Source organism: Procambarus clarkii, chromosome 8 (assembly GCF_040958095.1).
Source record: "Procambarus clarkii isolate CNS0578487 chromosome 8, FALCON_Pclarkii_2.0, whole genome shotgun sequence".
In the NCBI taxonomy this organism is placed as follows: Eukaryota; Metazoa; Arthropoda; class Malacostraca; order Decapoda; family Cambaridae; genus Procambarus; species Procambarus clarkii.
Window position 1 is genome coordinate 45,491,967 of NC_091157.1, and position 19,214 is coordinate 45,511,180.

The following is a 19,214-nucleotide window of genomic DNA, read 5'->3' on the forward strand; positions in this document are numbered from 1 at the left end:
GGTGGGGAGAGGATAGGTGTTTTTGTGAAAGTGAGGCAATATAGAGTAGAAAGATGGTGGGGAGCACAGTAGTTGGGGCAAGAGATGATTTAGTTGGGGCAGGGTATAGGATTGTAGGGGACAGAGTTGTATTGTTTTGGTGGGTAGGGCAGCTGTGGAAGGGATGGTTGAGGGCGTGGGGAGGTAATCTATAGGACTCAAACCTCACTAGGTATAGTCAACAGGACGCTCACAATCAGCGTGGGAGTTGATCCTGGAGTCACACTCGGATATATACTAAGAGAGGTGTACCCCGCTTCTTGGTATATATATATATATATATATATATATATATATATATATATATATATATATATATATATATATATATATAAGATTCTGACTGGTTAGTCACTCAACTATTGTAGCGGCCTTAATAACTAACTATTCAGAGCTTGATTGACCCGAAGACATATCGGATCATCCATATATTCATCTCTCATCCTTTGTGTAGCACGTGATTAAAGGTATGTTTTGTTTGTAAAGTCATTTCGTGATATATAACTTAAATCTTTCATGACGTTGTTTTCTGTGCTGAAACTCGCCTTAAGTAAAGAGGTTTATCTCCGTTTTTCTAATGAGGCTGTTGGCATTTTCAATTTAGGTTAATGAGATGCCTCATCTTCCTCCCTCTGTCAAATTAGATCTCTGGCATTCGTAATTTAGGAAGGTGAGGCTAGTGGCAGTGGGCTTCACTCCCAGGCTGTAATGTTACCCTCTCCGCCTCGTGCCTGGCGAGCCCGGACCGTGAATCTCCAGCCCCTCACAATACACACCTTTATTATTCAACCCATTGTCCTGAAATGTATAAGATTCTTATGGCAATTATTTGGATAAACGTACAAAAATGGATTGTTGCAGCCAGTAGAGTTAATGTTTACCTCTACTATTGTTGTAGAGGTCATGAAAAATTTGATATTCCTGGACCTATTATAGCACATATATTAGACCTAAGATAACGTATATATAGCCTAGGATTGCTTGAACAGATTCGCATTAGGTTTTTTCTGTATTTACGTTTACATTTTAAAGTTTGCCATTGACGCTAATTTAATCATTCAAAACATGAACGTTTTAGTGTCCACGAGTCAATGATTGAACGTTAGACCAGGTAGTTAATGTAAGTACTGAGGTTATTGGAGGATGGGCTGCCATAATATTATTATAAATGATCAGCATCCTCGTGTTTATATTATAAATTATCATCTCCTGTCTAGTTAGCACGTAACGAAGTTAATGGTAAAATAAAGCAATTTTTCCAGAGCCAGGTATACCTGCTGGATATTGCTCACTAGTTAGGTTACCTGGCGTTGCCTGGGCGAAGAACAGGTGCTACATCTTTACTACACACTTTACTGGGAGCTGGTCGGCCGAGGGGACAGCACACTGGACTTGTGATACTGTGGTCCCGGGTTCGATCCCGGGCGCCAGCGAGAAACGATGGGCAGAGTTTCTTTCACCCTATGCCCCTGTTACCTAGCAGTAAATAGGTACCTGGGAGTTAGTCAGCTGTCACGGGCTGCTTCCTGGGGGTGGAGGCCTGGTCAAGGACCGGGCCGCGGGGACACTAAAAAAAGCCCCGAAATCAACTCAAGATAACTCAAGATAACCACATGATCTTCATCGTGGTAAAGTCTTGACTGCGCTGGCCGACCTCCACCCACCATCTCCAAGCACTGGGATTCTCCCTACGACCTGTGGTATTCATAATACGTGATCGTTTCATGTGAGACTTGCACAAACTTTGAAAATCCAGTTATAATGAACAAAATAAAAATCATAGCGAAAGGCATAACACAACACTAAAACCCATATAAATAGCCTATTACGTTTCCTTGAATCAAATGTTTAGTTGAACTGTATTAAACAAACACTTTCGGGTTTATTTATAAATTTAGGTAATATGAAGATGATCACCTGGTAAATTCCGTATTGGCAGTAAACCATCTTTTCAGCTTAAAAAGCAGTGACTTAAACAATCCTGCGTTTCACCATGGGAGATCAAGCAGCTAAATCGAATTCCATCTCCGATTCGTTGACATAAAAACCAGGCCGGTAATTAAGGGGGTTACCCAAGCAATCCTTTGTCTCCCGCGTCTCAGTGGGTCGTCAGCACCCAGCTGCCATACGGCGCTCACCAACCAATAAATTACCTGTCGCATTTGCCTGCGTTCTTCACGGGAGGTTGAACAGTTTCTCAGTATTTGATCTTATTCTATTTTATTTAAAATTTCCCGTAGTCTAAACTACCGGAATAAACTACCTGTGAGGACTCCTATATAAACCACCTGTATTATATATATATATATATATATATATATATATATATATATATATATATATATATATATATATATATATATATATATATGTATATATATATATATATATATATATATATATATATATATATATATATATATATATAATATTTGGTAGCAGTCTTTCTTTTAAACATATTGTGTACCCACCTTTGCATATAACACGGTAGAATTTGTCTTTGAGAATGTATGGAGTGACCTTGTGAAACGCATCACTAGGCGTCAGACCCAATAAAAAGTGTAAAAATGAAGTTTGGAGAGAGTTAATTTCTTCAACTTCCTGCTTCAGGGAAGTAAAACATAAAGAGACGTCGGAAAGATTCGTGCCAGAATCATAAATCTAAAACTTTCTGTCGTTTTCAACGAAATATGTTTCGTTTGCTCTGGGCGCTCATGGTACACATTTTTATTTACAATAAAACACACATGTACTTAGTTACATACCAGGACAGTCGATGTTTGTGGGCGTCAAAGCATTTCGTGAGTGAAGATTTTGTCACCATTTCGTCCACATTAAAGTGCTGTTTAAACATCAATTGCTTAAAGCTCCCAGACACGCGCGGCAGCAAGAACTCACACGCCGTGACTCCACTGTCTTAAATGTAGACAAATTAATCTCCAGAATGAGTATCTCAGCAGTTTACATCGGATAATGCTACAAATCTTGTTGACAAGTTTGCGAAAAAGCTAGCTGGAAAAAGTTTAATTATGTCAAACAGAATTTCCAAGTAGGGCTTAAAACACTGTTTACTTGGAAAGACTGAGATGTCGGAGAGCAGTTTTAGATGCATATGTAATATCTTACGGGGAAAGAGTCCTGGTAGATACTTAATAGTATCGTCAATCAAAAGTATCAGGGACAATCAGAATATCGTCGATAATCAGGCATAATGTCGACAATCAAGAGTAGCATTGCCTATCATGTGTATTGTCAACAATCAGGATTATCGTCGACAATTACGAGTATCGTTGACAATTACTCTAGACCTCAGCAGCAACTAATTAATTTATAGAATAATAAATAATTCCTTTGGTTTAGGAATAATGACGCCTAAGGCACAGAATGAACCAATATTCATTTATCCTCTGAATAATGTCTGCAAATTTCGATTCGATTTCCCAACAGGTTGGATCAAATCAGAGGGGATGGGCTCTGTGGCTCAACGGACCAACGTGGCATAGAGGACACCAAAATGTGAGACAGAAGAGTCCATTTAGGCTACTCTCATTTGTCCTCCGGGTCGTTAGGTCACATTGTCTCCAAACTACGGTAAGGAAGCGTTCAGATACTGTTTTTAATAGTTTATTATATATTTATTTTTCAACCCCGATTAGCATGGCCAATATTATTATGCTAATTGTGAATTATTTGATAGATGAAATTTGCACACAAATGCAAAGCGCCTGACACCCCATTTTACCAAACAGCCTCAAGCAATTTCTGTTATTTTACTGACAAGCTGAACTCTGTTGTTCATAGATGGAAGTTAAATCTAATTAACATTCACGCATGTAGACATGTTGGAGATGAAATCGTAAATAGTTTGGGAAAAATAAATTGTCTAATTAGGCTAATTAGGTCAACAAAGCCAAGGGGTTTAATTCCCTAACCTCTTGTTTTTTCATGAGCACGCCAGGGTGGTGGGTACGGCCGTGGTGGTGGATGTGCTTGTGCTTGTGGTGGGGGTGGTGGTGGGTATGGTTGTGGTGGTGGGGGGTATGGCTATGGTGGTGGCTGGTTAATCTAATCTCCGTTAATCACACGCCATATTTCACAGTTCACTTTAAAACTCCCTGAAGCTGCCCTGAGAGAGTTTTTAATATTTTTTTAAAGCATTTAATTCAGGCCTACCCCGACCAGCTTATGTCTGTCCCATACCCCAGACCATTCCCCTTACAGATTTGGGGTAGACTAGCCTTAAGCGTCTGGCCTTCGACTTTAGAGAGTGACAATTCTCTCTTATAGTACAGATTTACTTTACACAAAATATAAGTTTTTTTTATTGTTTTGCTAGTATAAAATAGTTTAACATGTAATAGTATTATATAAAATTATATAAAATTGTATAACACGTAATACAGCTTTTAATAGTATAACACGTAATCTTTATAATTACATGATATATAATAATAATATGATCAATGCATGGAAATACAGTTCTCACTACAGTAATTGTTGTAATCATATTGTCATTCATGGATGCATTATAGAGGTCGCGAGACATAACAGACAGCTTAATTCAGTCATCTATTTTTTTTATAGCGAGATGGAACTTAGTCTCAGAAATTTTAAGACGAGCTGAAACTTGCCAACTAGCAGTAGCTTCAGCCAGCCACCTTGAAGTACGGTCAGCAGATTTGTTCATTTAGTTTGCACCCCATACCCATCCTGTGGGCGATAGTGCACCCCATACCCATCCTGTGGGCGATAGTCCACCCCATACCCATCCTGTGGGCGATAGTCCACCCCATACCCATCCTGTGGGCGATAGTGCACCCCATACCCATCCTTTAAAGAAGATTCTTTAAGCAAATTTATCAGCTTTGTCATCCTTCGGAGGCATATATGAGATGGAGTCCATATGAAATTCACTGTAACCAACATTAATGATGCTGTTGTATTTCTGTCTAGCGTACATACCTAAAAGGGATGGAAAAATGTTTTTGTGTTGTACTGTCTTTTTTACTGTAGCTTTCTGTTTAAGAACGATACAAGACAAGAATATTCCACACAGTCTTGTCTCCTTTGGGCAAGGTAATTTTTCACCAACTAAAAACGGATTTTGTTCCTTAGACAAAAGAAAAAATGGTTAGTGTACAGACAGAAGAACTGAGAAGCGTATTTACAGACAGACTGATAACAGTTATATCAGTTCATATCTGTTAAATTAATCAAGAACTGAATAGGAAAAATATAACATAATAGTTACCCTCTAATACAAATTGAAAGAAAACTTTTCCTTCATACTCCAGAGAAAACGAAATATAGCCCTAACTACATAAACCTTAAGGTTCAATAGTTATCATTGTCAAATACCATATACTAGTATATGCCATACCATATGCTAGTTATGGTATACCATATAGTAGTTATGGTATACCATATACTAATTATGGTATACCATATACTAGTATATGCCATACCATATACTAGTTATGGTATACCATAGTAATGAATAAACAAGAAAACAGGCAGTAAATAGTTAAATAGAAAATTTGAGTTGTATCAAAACAAAAATTTCACAAATATAAAACAGTAATTCTGCAATTATGAAACGTTCACAGAATGTATACAAAATCTTAAGTAATTATGATATTATTGTTTACTGCATTTACACTAGCGAATATATCTGGTCTCTGGATGTATGTGTAAATAATGACGCACTCTATGGGGTTTGTGTTTGTAAATAATGACGCACTCTACGGGGTTTGTGTTTGTAAATAATGACGCACTCTATGAGGCTTGTGTATGTAAACACAAACACATCCTGCTACTCAAGCGGTGAGTTAAAATTTCTAGCTTCAAAATATTTATTTATCTCTAGTGTGCGAGCGACGGTTAGTTTTCCGCTCCTTGATTATTGTCTTCCTTTACTCATTAATAGTTTAATTCATAATCTTTCATTTGCATTTGTCGCTGGTCATTCTCACCCTCATTTAGTGTCGCTTCCTCCAGCTCTCATTTCTACCCTCACTCCCACCCTCACACTCCCTCACTCCCACCCTCACACTCCCTCAGTTCCACCCTCACACTCCCTCAGATCCACCCTCACACTCCCTCAGTTCCACCCTCACACTCCCTCACTCCCACCATCACACTCCCTCACTCCCACCCTCACACTCCCTCAGTTCCACCCTCACACTCCCTCAGTTCCACCCTCACACTCCCTCAGTTCCACCCTCACACTCCCTCAGTTCCACCCTCACACTCCCTCAGTTCCTCTTACTTACACAATACCATCTTTCAACTGCCCACTTCCTGTCAACGTCATCCAGCTTGCATGTCACCCAGCTGCTTACGGATGAGCTACTCTCACCTCATCCCCCTCCCCTCACCACCTACCCCTCACTCCCTCTCATCACCTCCCTTCCCTTTACCCCATTATCAAACCCCAATCCCACCCAACCAGCTCATCTATAACTCATCCCCCCTCCCCTCACCCCCTTCCATCAGCCACTATCCCCTATCCTTCATCCCTGCAGTAATTACATAGGAAGGAAAATTGCCTGAAAGTGTAGCAGCCTTCAACTCCCACACCACGCCTCGGGGGAGGGAATTTGTACATTTGCCACCCGCGTTATTTCCTTCTCTACCTCCCCCCCCCCGTCCGCATGTCTTCCCCCCTCTTCTACCCCCTCCTCTCTCCACCCTCTTCCACTCCCATTCCACCTAGCCCCCCCCCCCCTCACTCTCACCGTACTCTCTCTCTCTCTCTCTTTGGGTGGTTTAATCTTCATCAATCAATCATTGTGGCCATCTCAAGGAGTTTTCTAACACACACACACACACCACACCCTGGCGTATGTCACCAGCAGGAGTCCCGCAGGGTTCTGTACTCGGACCAATCCTGTTTCCGATATACGTGAATGATCTTCCAGAAGATATAGACTCATTCCTCTCAATGTTTGCTGATGATGCTAAAATTATGAGATAGGAAGACAGCAAGAGGCTACAGGATGACACGGACAGACTGAAGGAATGATCCAACAAATGGCCCTAGAGTTTAACTACAGTAAAAGGACAGCGCTCTGGGGTCGAGGCCTAATGCCCCGGGTTCGATCCTCGGAGAGGCAGAAATAAATGACCATAGTTTCTTTCACTCTGATGCCCCCGTTCTCCTAGCAGTAAATTGGTACCTGGGAGTTAGGCAACTGCCACGGGTGACTTCCTGGGAATGTGTACTCACCTAGTTGTGCTTGCGGGGGTTGAGCTCTGGCTCTTTGGTCCCGCCTCTCAACAGTCAATCAACAGGTGTACAGGTATCTGAGCCTATTGGGCTCTATCATGTGTGTGTGTGTGTGTGTGTGCGGGCGCGTGTATGAAAGAGAAATATGTGTAGTAGACTTAATAGTGGAAAAATATAATTGGTTAGAAAGACGGGGTCCTAGAGCTAATAGGTTGATTCTGCAGATACAAATAGTAAATACACACAATACAAATGAAAAACTCACCAAAGATGACCATGAAAGAGAGAGAGTAAAGACGAGGACGATGTCCAGATAACCTGGAGACAACGTCCCTCAGGCCCCAGTCACCTCTCAGCGAGTCCCACACGACCTTGAGAAATATTCCCATTACAGTACTCACCTCACCTAATTGTGCTTGCGGGGGTTGAGCTCTGGCTCTTTGGTCCCGCCTCTCAACTGTCAATCAACTGGTCTACAGATTCCTGAGCCTACTGGGCTCTATCATATCTACATTTGAAACTGTGTATGGAGTCAGCCTCCACCACATCACTGCCTAAAGCATTCCATCCGTTAACTACTCTTGACACTGAAAAAGTTCCTTCTAACGTCTCTGTGGCTCATCTGAGTACTAAGTTTCCACCTGTGTCCCCTTGTTCGTGTTCCACCCGTGCTGAAGAGTGTGTCTTTGTGCAAACTGTGTGTGTGTGTGTGTGTGTGTGTGTGTGTGTGTGTGTGTGTGTGTGTGTGTGTGTGTGTGTGTGTGTGTGTGTGTGTGTGTGTGTGTGTGTGTGACGATACACACACATTCCTCAGGATGCAGCCTGTACAGCAGGTGTCTAGCTAGGTACCTATTTACTGCTTGATGAAAGAAACTGCCTATTTGTTTCTGTCTCAGCCGAGAATCAAACCCAGGACCATAGACTGCAGTTCTCGAGAGCTGTCCACTCGGTAATTTGTGCCTGAGAGGTCCAGCGTCAGCTCTTGGTTCCCTTTGTGCCACGTCATGTTCAGAACCTCGAACGAGTATTACTAAAGCCAACTGAAGCAAACTCATCAAATGTAACTTTTATGAGGGAGAAAAATAACTTCTTGGGACATACAGTTACTCCTTCAGGAATTAACCTTGGACAAATGATTACTCCGCGACCTCCCGACAGCTAAATCAGTGCGACACTTCAGAGAGCTGGCGAGGTTATACCTGACGATGACTGATGACCATTAAGTCACCCAAGAGGAAAGAAGGGAACTTCATAGGATAAGCGCCAAGCCATTAGACTATATAGCACTCTGAAACGGTCAGGATAAGGATTTATGATGGGATAGCGACGAGAGGGATAGTGCCCAACCACTTGGAAGGTCAGGGATTTAACCAAGAGAAGTATACCTGTCATTTTACGGGCTATTCATGCCCGTGCCACCTCTTGGGTGGCTTAATCTTCATTAGTCAATCACCTGTCATTGGGATCTCTGTACTAACAGCAATACTCCTCACCTCAAGAGGAATAGACAAACTCAGGCTCAAGAGCTGGCTCTCAGTAACGTCCACGTTACGTTAACTTTAAGTTAACATTAACAGAGCTGCGCTGACCTTTACACCTCCACTTATGGTATCCAAATTGTTCACAGTTTTTCACAGTAGTTACTTTTACCAGGGCTGTGGGTGTGGGTGTGACAGTGCTTCACACCGGAGCATCAGCTGCAGTACAAGGGCACATTAGGATAATTCAAAATTATCTTGTGTTCTAGCCGATTCATCGTCCATTGATTTCCATGTTCAAGAATAAGAAACCAGTTGGACAGTTTGCTAGACATTTCCTGACTGTGCAGGCGTTCAACTCTACGTGTGGCTGCATACTGGGAAAGCAACATGTCGTCGTAGCTGCGTTCTCAGGGGCCGGTGGCTGGCATCCAAGTAGCTTATCCCTCGCAAGATGCCCCACAAGACGATGCAGACCAGAGGCAGGGCCTCTAGTCATTTAAGTAGGATCCTCACACAGTCCACAAACCCGAAGCACCACTGAAAGATACATAATACGTAATTTGAGGGGAGAAGATTTAACCCAGGAACTTCTCTTAGAAAGTGTTGTCAATTAGTAGTTCCGGCGGTATTAGGTAGTGAGTGTGAGGGAAGACGAGTGAGGACGGGTGAGTGAGAGGTCGTGGGAGTGTGTCGGAGGGAGGCTGGGTGGCAGGAAGAGTGAGGGTGAGAATGGGTGAATCAGATGGACGGTGAGTGTAATAGGAATGTGAAACATGTGTCCTCCGGGGCGCCCAGCGTGACGGACACATGGAGACCGAGCCGGATACACAGAATACCGAGCCTCGATGAACAAGGAAACACTGTACGGACACTTCAAGATGCGTGACGTGTGACTGGATACACGTGTCCGGGATACTGTAACAATATCCTCGATGATTTGATGTGTCTCAACTCAATACACAACGAAATCACACCGCTGTTGTGATTCCTTGTGTGTACTGAAGTAAGGTCGAAGAGGTAGAACAGCTTGTTGTCAGAGCCCGGGTGCATGGAGGGAATTGTGTAAAACCCCAGTTTGTGTCTCGGAGAGGCTGCAGGAACCGTGTGAGAGCAGTAGAACTCCCTGTTGCAATTGTTATACCATGTTGAGGCGCAGTCGATTAAGGCGCGTCTGGGATGATCTTGGACGTAAGTTCGAACCCTCACCACGGCCCTTGTGGATTTATTCACGTCTCAACACATGTCAGTTGACCTGAGATGAGCTCTGCTGGAACTAACAGGCTCTCAAGAGCTCAACTAGCTGAGATCTGAGTCCGTAGTCCTGGACAGCGACTCTAGCTCTCAGCCCCGAGCTAGTACTGAGGAACTAGCACGGGGCTGAGAACTAGAACTAGAACTAGCTGCGCTTCCTCAAGTCACCTGGAGATGCCAAGTATTTTCTCCAGGTCCTGAAAGCCACAAAATGCAACAGTCAACCAAGATGTGATCATCGCCGAGCAACAGTGCACCATAAATGATGTACTTTTGAAGTACCGGAAGAACAAAAATAGGACATTTGGGAAGAATGTAAACAGATTCTTTCAATTTAAATTAAAAAACATTGTAGAAAAATGTGCCAATAACACCGACAAAATCTTCATATGGTAAAATTTGTTTTCACAATACCCGGCACCTTGGGAATAGTCAACGAACAACGGACAACAAACAACAGCGTCAACCTTGCCAAGTCATCTTGAGGAAATAGCAACGTTAAGTACTGATTCTTGCCGAGAACAGGTAATCTGTTGCATTCTCTGTGTCTCCCTCCTGAGAGGCTATGGCTGCTTCCTGTGAGGCTATGGCTGCCTCCTGTGAGGCTATGGCTGCCTCCTGTGAGGCTATGGCTGCCTCTTGTGAGGCTATGGCTGCCTCGTGTGAGGCTATGGCTGCCTCTTGTGAGGCTATGGCTGCCTCGTGTGAGGCTATGGCTTCCTCCTGAGAGGCTATGGCTGCCTCCTGTGAGGCTATGGCTGCCTCCTGTGAGGCTATGGCTGCCTCTTGTGAGGCTATGGCTGCCTCGTGTGAGGCTATGGCTTCCTCCTGAGAGGCTATGGCTGCCTCTTTGAGTCTATGGCTGCTTCTTGTGATACTAAAGATACTCCTGTAAGGGCGCCTGACAGCTGGCGTCAGCACCACCTTACTGGTGTCCAGAATGATAAAGCTTCCCGTGCCATGGCCACAGGTAACACGGCAAGACAGCTACTGAGTCCTTAACACATAATAATAATAATAATAATAATAATAATAATTTTTATTTAGGTAAGGTACATACATAAAGAGATTTTACAAAGTTTGTTGGCTTTATAGATAGAGCTAGTACATACAATGCCTAAAGCCACTATTACGCAAAGCGTTTCGGGCAGGCAAAGCGTTTCGGGCAGGTAATATCCTAACACAAAATGACTGAAAGTGTAACCGCAAGGTAACACATTATCAATTGTCGTGAGAGACAGACGGACATGTGGAGCTCCTTGTCCGGCGAGGACACGCTCACCGCCCCTCACACATTTCCTCATGCTTGGGACGACGCGGTGTGTCATACTAGCGAGTGGTGGACACCACTCATCTTGGGGGGAAGCCTACGTCGTCCTCTCTCAGCTTTGTCCACCTCGCTGCTTACTGAACAATGCGTATTGACCAGGTCAACCTCCACCCTTGACCTGGTCTACAACCACCACCCATGACCTCGTCTACAACCACCACCCTTGACCTGGTCTACAACCTCCACCCTTGACCTGGTCTACAACCTCCACCCATGACCTGGTCTACACCCACCACCCATGACCTGGTCTACACCCACCACCCATGACCTGGTCTACACCCACCACCCATGACCTGGTCTACACCCACCACCCATGACCTGGTCTACAACCTCCACCCATGACCTGGTCTACAACCTCCACCCATGACCTGGTCTACAACCTCCACCCATGACCTGGTCTACACCCACCACCCATGACCTGGTCTACACCCACCACCCATGACCTGGTCTACAACCTCCACTCATAACCAGCACCTCACCCACCACAACAAAGCCCACATCTTCAAAAGCCAATCATTAATGACTAAATTTGCCTAGAATATCTGCATTTTCACATTCAGTTGGGAAGTCAAGGGAATGCTTCCAGCTACTTCCTCACATTCACCGTACTGGCTGACCTCAGGAAGAGTGTTGGGGTCATGTTCTTTGTGTAACATAACGAAGATTGTTCTTCTCTTGTATATGTTCCCTTGACCGGGGCTTTCAGTTCCAGTTCTTGACCCACTTTCACTGTGGGTCAAGAACTAAATATGGTAATTTGTTGGAGAACTGATATGTAGGGATGTAGGGATGTTTATGTAGGGATGTTGGTGTCGAAGGCAGGATGATGGAGATATATGGGTGGATATTATAAACTAAATTTTTTTCCAAACAAACGCTGTAATTTAAGTGGATTTGGGCTGATCCCTGGATAATTAATCTTTAGCGTTCGTGGTCCATTGGTTCTGGCGCGCATCTAGGCTAACCCATGGCGCTGGTTCGATCCCTATTCTGCTCCAAAGATTTTTTTTTATAGACCTGTTTCATTGTTATTAATCGATAGGGAAACAAAAGCACTTCCGCCATCATTCATTCATAACGACGTAGCCCACCCATTTGGGCTGGACGGTAGAGCGACGGTCTCGCTTCATGCAGGTCGGCGTTCAATCCCCCACCGTCCACAAGTGGTTGGGCACCATTCCTTTCCCCCGTCCCATCCCACATCCTTATCCTGACACCTTCCCAATGCCATATAGTCGTAATGGCTTGGCGGTTTTCCCCTGATAATTCCCTCATAATGACGTAAGAATAAAGGAAACAAGTCCCATACAAGATAACTCCTGTGTATATCTACTCTTAACTAATTCCTATGAAAACTAATACTACTACAGGCTTCAGCCGTTTAAAGATTTTGTCTAATTATGTAAACATCATTGTAGCCTACTGCGCCGTGACGACCGTACAATGGTCATCATTATCACGTGATTAGGCATCGTTTCTGACTGATATGTCATATATTTTGTTTCAAATTTTAGTTTGTATTTGTGATGAGTTAATGTATGCTCCGTGAATACCTGGAGTGTGTTCTGGAAGTTGTTCTTCTCTCCAACCTCGCCCGGGGCGAGGCTTGTCTTGTGGTAACTTGGTCCAACAGGCTGATGCTTGGAGTGGCCCTCCAGGCTGATGCTTGGAATGGCCCTCCAGGCTGATGCTTGGAGTGGCCCTCCAGGCTCACATATTCACTACACGCCGGAAGGTCCGGTACTTCCTGTAGGAACTTGTCTAATTGTTTCTTGAACATATACGCCTTTCTTCCGGCAATATTAGTGTATGAGAGCAAAATTCATGCTCTATCAATATTATTGTTATACATCACTGTATACATTATTATATTTCAATGTGAGTATTATACATCAATGTGTTCATTAGTTTTAATTATTCAGGATTTATTAATAGAGCTAATAAGATATTTTAGTCGACACTATGTGAGTATTATACATCAATGTGTTTATTAGTTTTAATTATTCAGGATTTATTATCAGATCCAATAAGATATTTTAGTGGACACTTCAGAGATATACAGCCAGAGAACCTGTTAATTAGACTTGACTCGCACGAGTGAACTTAATACTTCCTCCGTCCAATCACACGTTATCCTCATAAATTAAGTTTGTTTCAAATATACTTCAATTTTGTCACTAAAGATGTTGACTTAAAATTTTCTTTTTATGTGAGGCCTTTGTCGAGAGGAACATGTTTGTCCTGGAGGTGTGAAGGCTTAGTCTTTGTGTGTGTTCGTTGGTTTACTCAAACCGGGTTGACTGTTGCTGGGTTTACTCAATTATACAATTATATAATATACATTTTTGCGTAATCTGAGTCATTCAATTAGATTACTCAGTAATAATAAATTAATAATTAGGTTTAAAACCTGTAATAATTAGGTTTAAAACCTGTAATTAAGAACCTGTAATAATAATTAGGTTTTATTACAGTGAGGCGCTGCTCGTATTCACTACCACACAGGACAAAGGATCATACATAAGACAATTGGTCTAAATTGTTGATTAACCACATACCCGCCAAACACACACCGAAACTACGACGTTGGTACAACGTTCGAACAAGTTTTAACACCTAATCATTTATAAGAACCAATATAGCAGGTTGTAACAACGTTCTAATACGTCATAAACACGTTAAGCCAAGATGTAACAACTTTATTACAAGTTGTAACAAGCTGAAATAGAGACAATTTGGTTTTGTGTTTCCAGGGTATGTATTTCATGAGGTTACAGTCTACTGTATCCGATATTACTCATGTTTCATTTTACGAATTTAAAATTCAACCACACAAGGCAGTTGGGGTGGATTCATAAGAGATGCGCCTAAACAAACAAATTTCATCATTCTTTAATATGGACAAGCATAGATAAATGGTTAGGATGTCTTCCAATAAACTAGATTCAATTAAATGGTTACATAGTTGATTGTGCAATACAGGTCAGGTCTAAAGTCTTTTACGATTCACTAAACAATGTGGGACTTGCGTAGCCCCTTCTCATACTAGAAGATGGGTGTGGTCGTGTTGTGCTAGAGGCGTTTGGGCCCCTTCGGCCGCACTTCTGCTGATGTCCAGGTGGTAAGTCTGACCTCTGGAGGAGTTGAGTTGCCTAGCTTGGCAACAGAGGCATTCACAACAGAGGCATGATTCACGAAGCAGTTACGCAAGCACTTAGGAACCTGTCCATCTTTTCTCGGTCTTTGGTGGCTTTGTTTACGATTATTAAACAGTTAAAATTTACAAAAATGGAAAATAACTAAACTTGCATAAAACGAGAGGAAATAATAATCAAAGAAGGCGCCAAGCCGGGAAGAAGCATACATAAAACGAGAAATAATATAACAATTTTGTACAAAATATTCCAGAACACCCGGACATCATGCACTGGTACAAGAGACTCTGGCACAATATTATTCACAGTGCTACCATGAGAGAGGTAGACACGATTTAGTTGCCAGTGGTGGGAACAATTACCATGATATTGGTAGATATGATTCATGTAGTAGCTCGGGGAGTACTGACATGCAAGATTCCCATATTAAAGATGGGTCAAATTATTATGGTAGTGCCGGGTAATATTACTATGACATTACAAGGCCAGATTGTCACGGCACTGCCAGGCAAGATTCCCATGGTACTGTCAAGCAAGTTGGCCGGTTTGTTGCCAGTCCAAATTCCCAGGCAAATGTCAGACAAGTTTCTGTTAAATATGTTCGTTCGTATGATTTAATTTATATATGCTACATATTACCTATAAATAAATTTTCGCTTCCCAAGCTATGTTCTTGTATGTTAATATATCTCATTTGATGTTATTTGTTACATGCAATTCATAGACTAAACATTTAAAATTTTTGTGGGATATTTTCACACAGGAAAGTTGTGAGATATTTTCCCGGTTTCGGTTTGATTTTTGGGCGGGAAGACTATCCGGCGCCGGCTGGCCGAGAGTGCTTGGTGAGGCGTGTGGTTCTTGCTCCGCTGGAAGAGGTTTCTGCGTTTTTCCCCTACTGGGCTTGAGTTTAGGAAGGGCCATTGCCATTCTGTCGTTAGGGCGCGACTTTGTTCAACTCCCCAGTGTTCATGACACACTGATATGCTTTATCGTCTGCGGTCACTCCGTGTCGATAAGGCCTTCAGGCTGGTTCTCCGTGCTGAGTGGGGTCTGACCCTCATTTCTCACGGAGTGACACAAGTCGCTAAATATCTGTCTAACTACTGTGATACACCGTGTGTCACAGTAGTTTTACACTGACCGGTGACGAATAGTCGCAAAGTTTTTCATTTTCCATTTACACGGTAACACAGCCGGGATTTGCACAGTCGTGGTCCCTTAAGTCAACAACAAACTAACGAAGCCTAATCTAACGTTGCCAAACAAATCCTAACTGTACCTTACGCAGCCTAACCTCACCACACACAACGAGCTGAGTGCAAAATACCTGTACACGACTTCACCGGACCATCCATTTATGAATAAAAATTCATCAGTCTATCGACAAGGTGGAGACGTTTCCCACGATGCCTGAGGGATGGTGCGTGCAGAGGCCGACGGTCAAGTATTACCTCGGCCGGTGAGAGGCAGCTGCCTCGAGCGACAGGTGTTATAGTAGAGGGCGCTGGCGCGAGACAACAAAAAAACAAAAAACTGTCAAAACACCAGGGATTTTATTTTGAGCCAAATAGAACATTAGTTTGGAGCCCCTTAAAAATTGTATGTCAAAATTTATGGTTTAACGACACAATATTTTAAGAGTTGAAAAAGCAACTAACAATAAATCTATGTTAGATATATCGATTTGAAAATCGTGCAGCTGGACTGGGGGTGGAGAGAAGGGAATTACCAGGGGGGAAGAGCGCAGAGTCATTACGACTATATAGCACTGGGAAGAGGTCAGGATAAGGATTTGGGATGGGATGGGGATGGGTGGGGGAAAGGAATGATGCCCAGTCACTTGGACGGTTGGGGATTGAACGCAAACCTGCATGAAGTAAGACCGTCCAGCCCAAACGGCACGATCGACGTCGCAAGTCACCCACCATGTACCCTGGGGCTGTGATTTCCCTGTATTCAGGAGTCGCTGTTCTCAGAGTGTTGTATATAATCTCGTTTATATGTTGTTTAAGATTTGCTACTTGAAACAAAAAGTTCCAAGTAGCACGGGCTATGGTGAGCCCGTAGTTACTCGTATATAATCACCGTGTGGATTATATAGGAGTTATACAATATTATAGAAGCTACACTTTTATGTTTATGCAACGAAAACAAAATAATTAATTATCCCAAAATTACGTCATTTGTTATTGCAGCCCATTCAGTATATGACTTTTATGTAAATTGTTTTGTAGAAGCTTTTGTGTTTGAGAGAGCGGGAGGCGGAAGGGAAGTAAGCTGATATTTGGATAGTGTGTGTTAGAGGGACTTTTATAGCATCCACAGGGTCTTGCTGGTGTATACGGACTCTTTTGTTCGGTTAGGTTAGGTTATATTAGTTTAGGGTAGTTCACATTAGGTTAGGATAGGCTAGGATAGATTTAGTTAGATTAGATTTTGTATCTGGCTAGGGTTCTGGGAGTTCTTTTACTCCCCAAGCCCGGCCCGGGGCGAGGCTAGTTTTGATCCCATATGATATTTTATTATGTTACACAGGTGGGTGCAGGGACAGCCCGCTTCTGGGACCGGATTCACGAAACAGTTACGCAAGTACTTACGAACGTGTACATCTTTCCTCAATCTTTGACGGCTTTGGTTACATTTATTAAACAATTTACAAGCATGAAAACGTCCCAGTTAATTGTTGTTATTGTTATAAACAGCCTCCTGGTGCTTCGGAGCTCATTAACTGTTTAATAATTGTAATCAAAGCCGCTAAAGATTGAGAAAAGATGTACAGGTTCGTAAGTGTTTGCGTAACTGCTTCGTCAATCTGGCTTCTGGTTCAGGCGATGAATCACAATAACATGACTAAAGTATGTTGATCAGACCACACACTAGAAGGTGAAGGGACGACGACGACGTTTCGGTCCGTCCTGGACCATTCTCAAGTCGATGAGAATGACTTGAGAATGGTGCTGGAACTGGCTTCTGGCTCCTGTTAGCAGGCTGAGAGCTTTCCTTCCCACTGCGCCTGGTAAGCCTTACCCACCAGTCTTCCCCGGAACGCGACGCGCCAGTCGGTTAATTAACTACCAGCTACCCAATTACCGCTGAGTGAACACAGGCGAACAGTTAAAGATTGACGCCCTGACAAAAGGTCGTCAGTCCTTTAGAAGGTCCCGAATGATGATATCATGTGCATCACAAGGTCCCGGATGATGATATCAAATGCCTCACAAGGTCTCGGATGATATCACGTGCATTACAAGGTCCCGGATGATAATATCAAGTGCATCACAAGGTCCCCGGATGATGATATCAAGTGCATCACAAGGTCCAGAATGATGATATCAAGTGCATCACAAGGTCCCGGATGATAATATGAAGTGCATCACAAGGTCCAGAATGATGATATCAAGTGCATCACAAAGTCCCGGATGATGATATCAAAGGCCTCACAAGGTCTTGAATGATGATAACAAGTGCATCACAAGGTCCCGAATGATGATAACAAATGCCTGGGATGAACCATAGAGGGGCCCACGCACGGCGTGGCAGAGTCAGTCGCTACTGCGTTGTTGGAGGAGAAGCACGCACCCCACCGGCGCTCCCCCACTCCCCACACACACACGCCCCCCTCCTCACTCGCTATAACCGGACAAGCGTGTCAGTCGTTATCCCACTCAAGGCCTTTAATATACACTATTAAATCTAATAGAGACTAATAACATTAAAAAAAAACAGCGTGTAGAAAATGTACAATATAATAGTCACTTTTGTGTATCAAAAAAACTATCAGGAAAATAGGGAAAACATTGAGTGTTTAGTGATTGAGCTCGACTGAAATTGTCTGAAATGTTATCGTTTTTTTTTTCACTCGCAGTGGACGTAAACACGAGTGAATATGCAGTAAGACAAAGTGTTCATAATATATGAACTGACTAAGCTATAAATTGTGTTAAAACCAACACTTTTTCAGCAGTTTGGAAGACACTTGAGTGTGTTGAAGACTCACGTGGCGTCAGACGCACTCAGTCTTGAGTGAACTCTGAAGGTTTCATCTATTGAGTGGACTGAAGCTTTCATCTTCTATTGAATGAACTGAAGCTTTCACCTTGAATGAACTGAAGCTTTCACCTTGAATGAACTGAAGCTTTCATTTTGAATGAACTGAAGCTTTCATCTTGAATGAACTGAAGCTTTCATCTTATCCGAGTGAACTAGCACGGTTTCATCTTTGTGAACTCAAAATAGTTTTTTTTTATAATGAGTCACCGCCCAATATATCTTAAAGCTTTGGGTTCAGTCTGGAGGCTGCAGTTAAAGCACTGAGGTGCCCCAAGGCGCCTCAAGGTTACCAAAGTGACTTCAAGCCTGCTCAGAGCGTATCAATTGGCGCTGATGCCAATTATCTCACCTGAACTACTCCCCAGCTTCCCAAGTGTGCCTACACCTGCCCAGGATACAAGGGTAAGTGTACCTTTACCTTGCGCCGTATGTCAGAATTTAAAATGAATAATAATGCAACTCTGGGCCTCTAATAACTGTAATTGCAAAAAATCATAATTATTAAATAGAGAAACAGTAACCATTATATATAAAACTACTCATTAGTAGTGGAAGATATCTAATGTGGTCTAAGTCTCGGGTACTCTGTGTATAGGAGGGCCTTGAGTACTTGTGAGTGTGTACCCAATTACGGCATGACACTGCCCTCTAATACACCTAATCTAAGGTGTATTAGA

The 19,214-nt window shown here is 42.8% G+C and overlaps 1 protein-coding gene across 5 annotated transcripts in view; it reads left to right on the forward strand.

The window, feature by feature from the left end:
• LOC123759650 (uncharacterized) overlaps positions 1–19,214 on the forward strand; it is a 117,559-nt gene that overhangs the window by 6,509 nt on the left and 91,836 nt on the right. For 3 of the 5 annotated variants that reach the window (XM_069317825.1, XM_069317839.1, XM_069317845.1), the window contains exon 3: positions 3,487–3,630. The gene's annotated coding sequence lies outside the window, so the exon portion shown is untranslated. Of the gene's footprint in view, positions 1–3,486; positions 3,631–18,046; positions 18,940–19,214 lie in introns of those variants that run through there. The other 2 variants (XM_069317833.1, XM_045744850.2) reach the window with 1 other exon arrangement.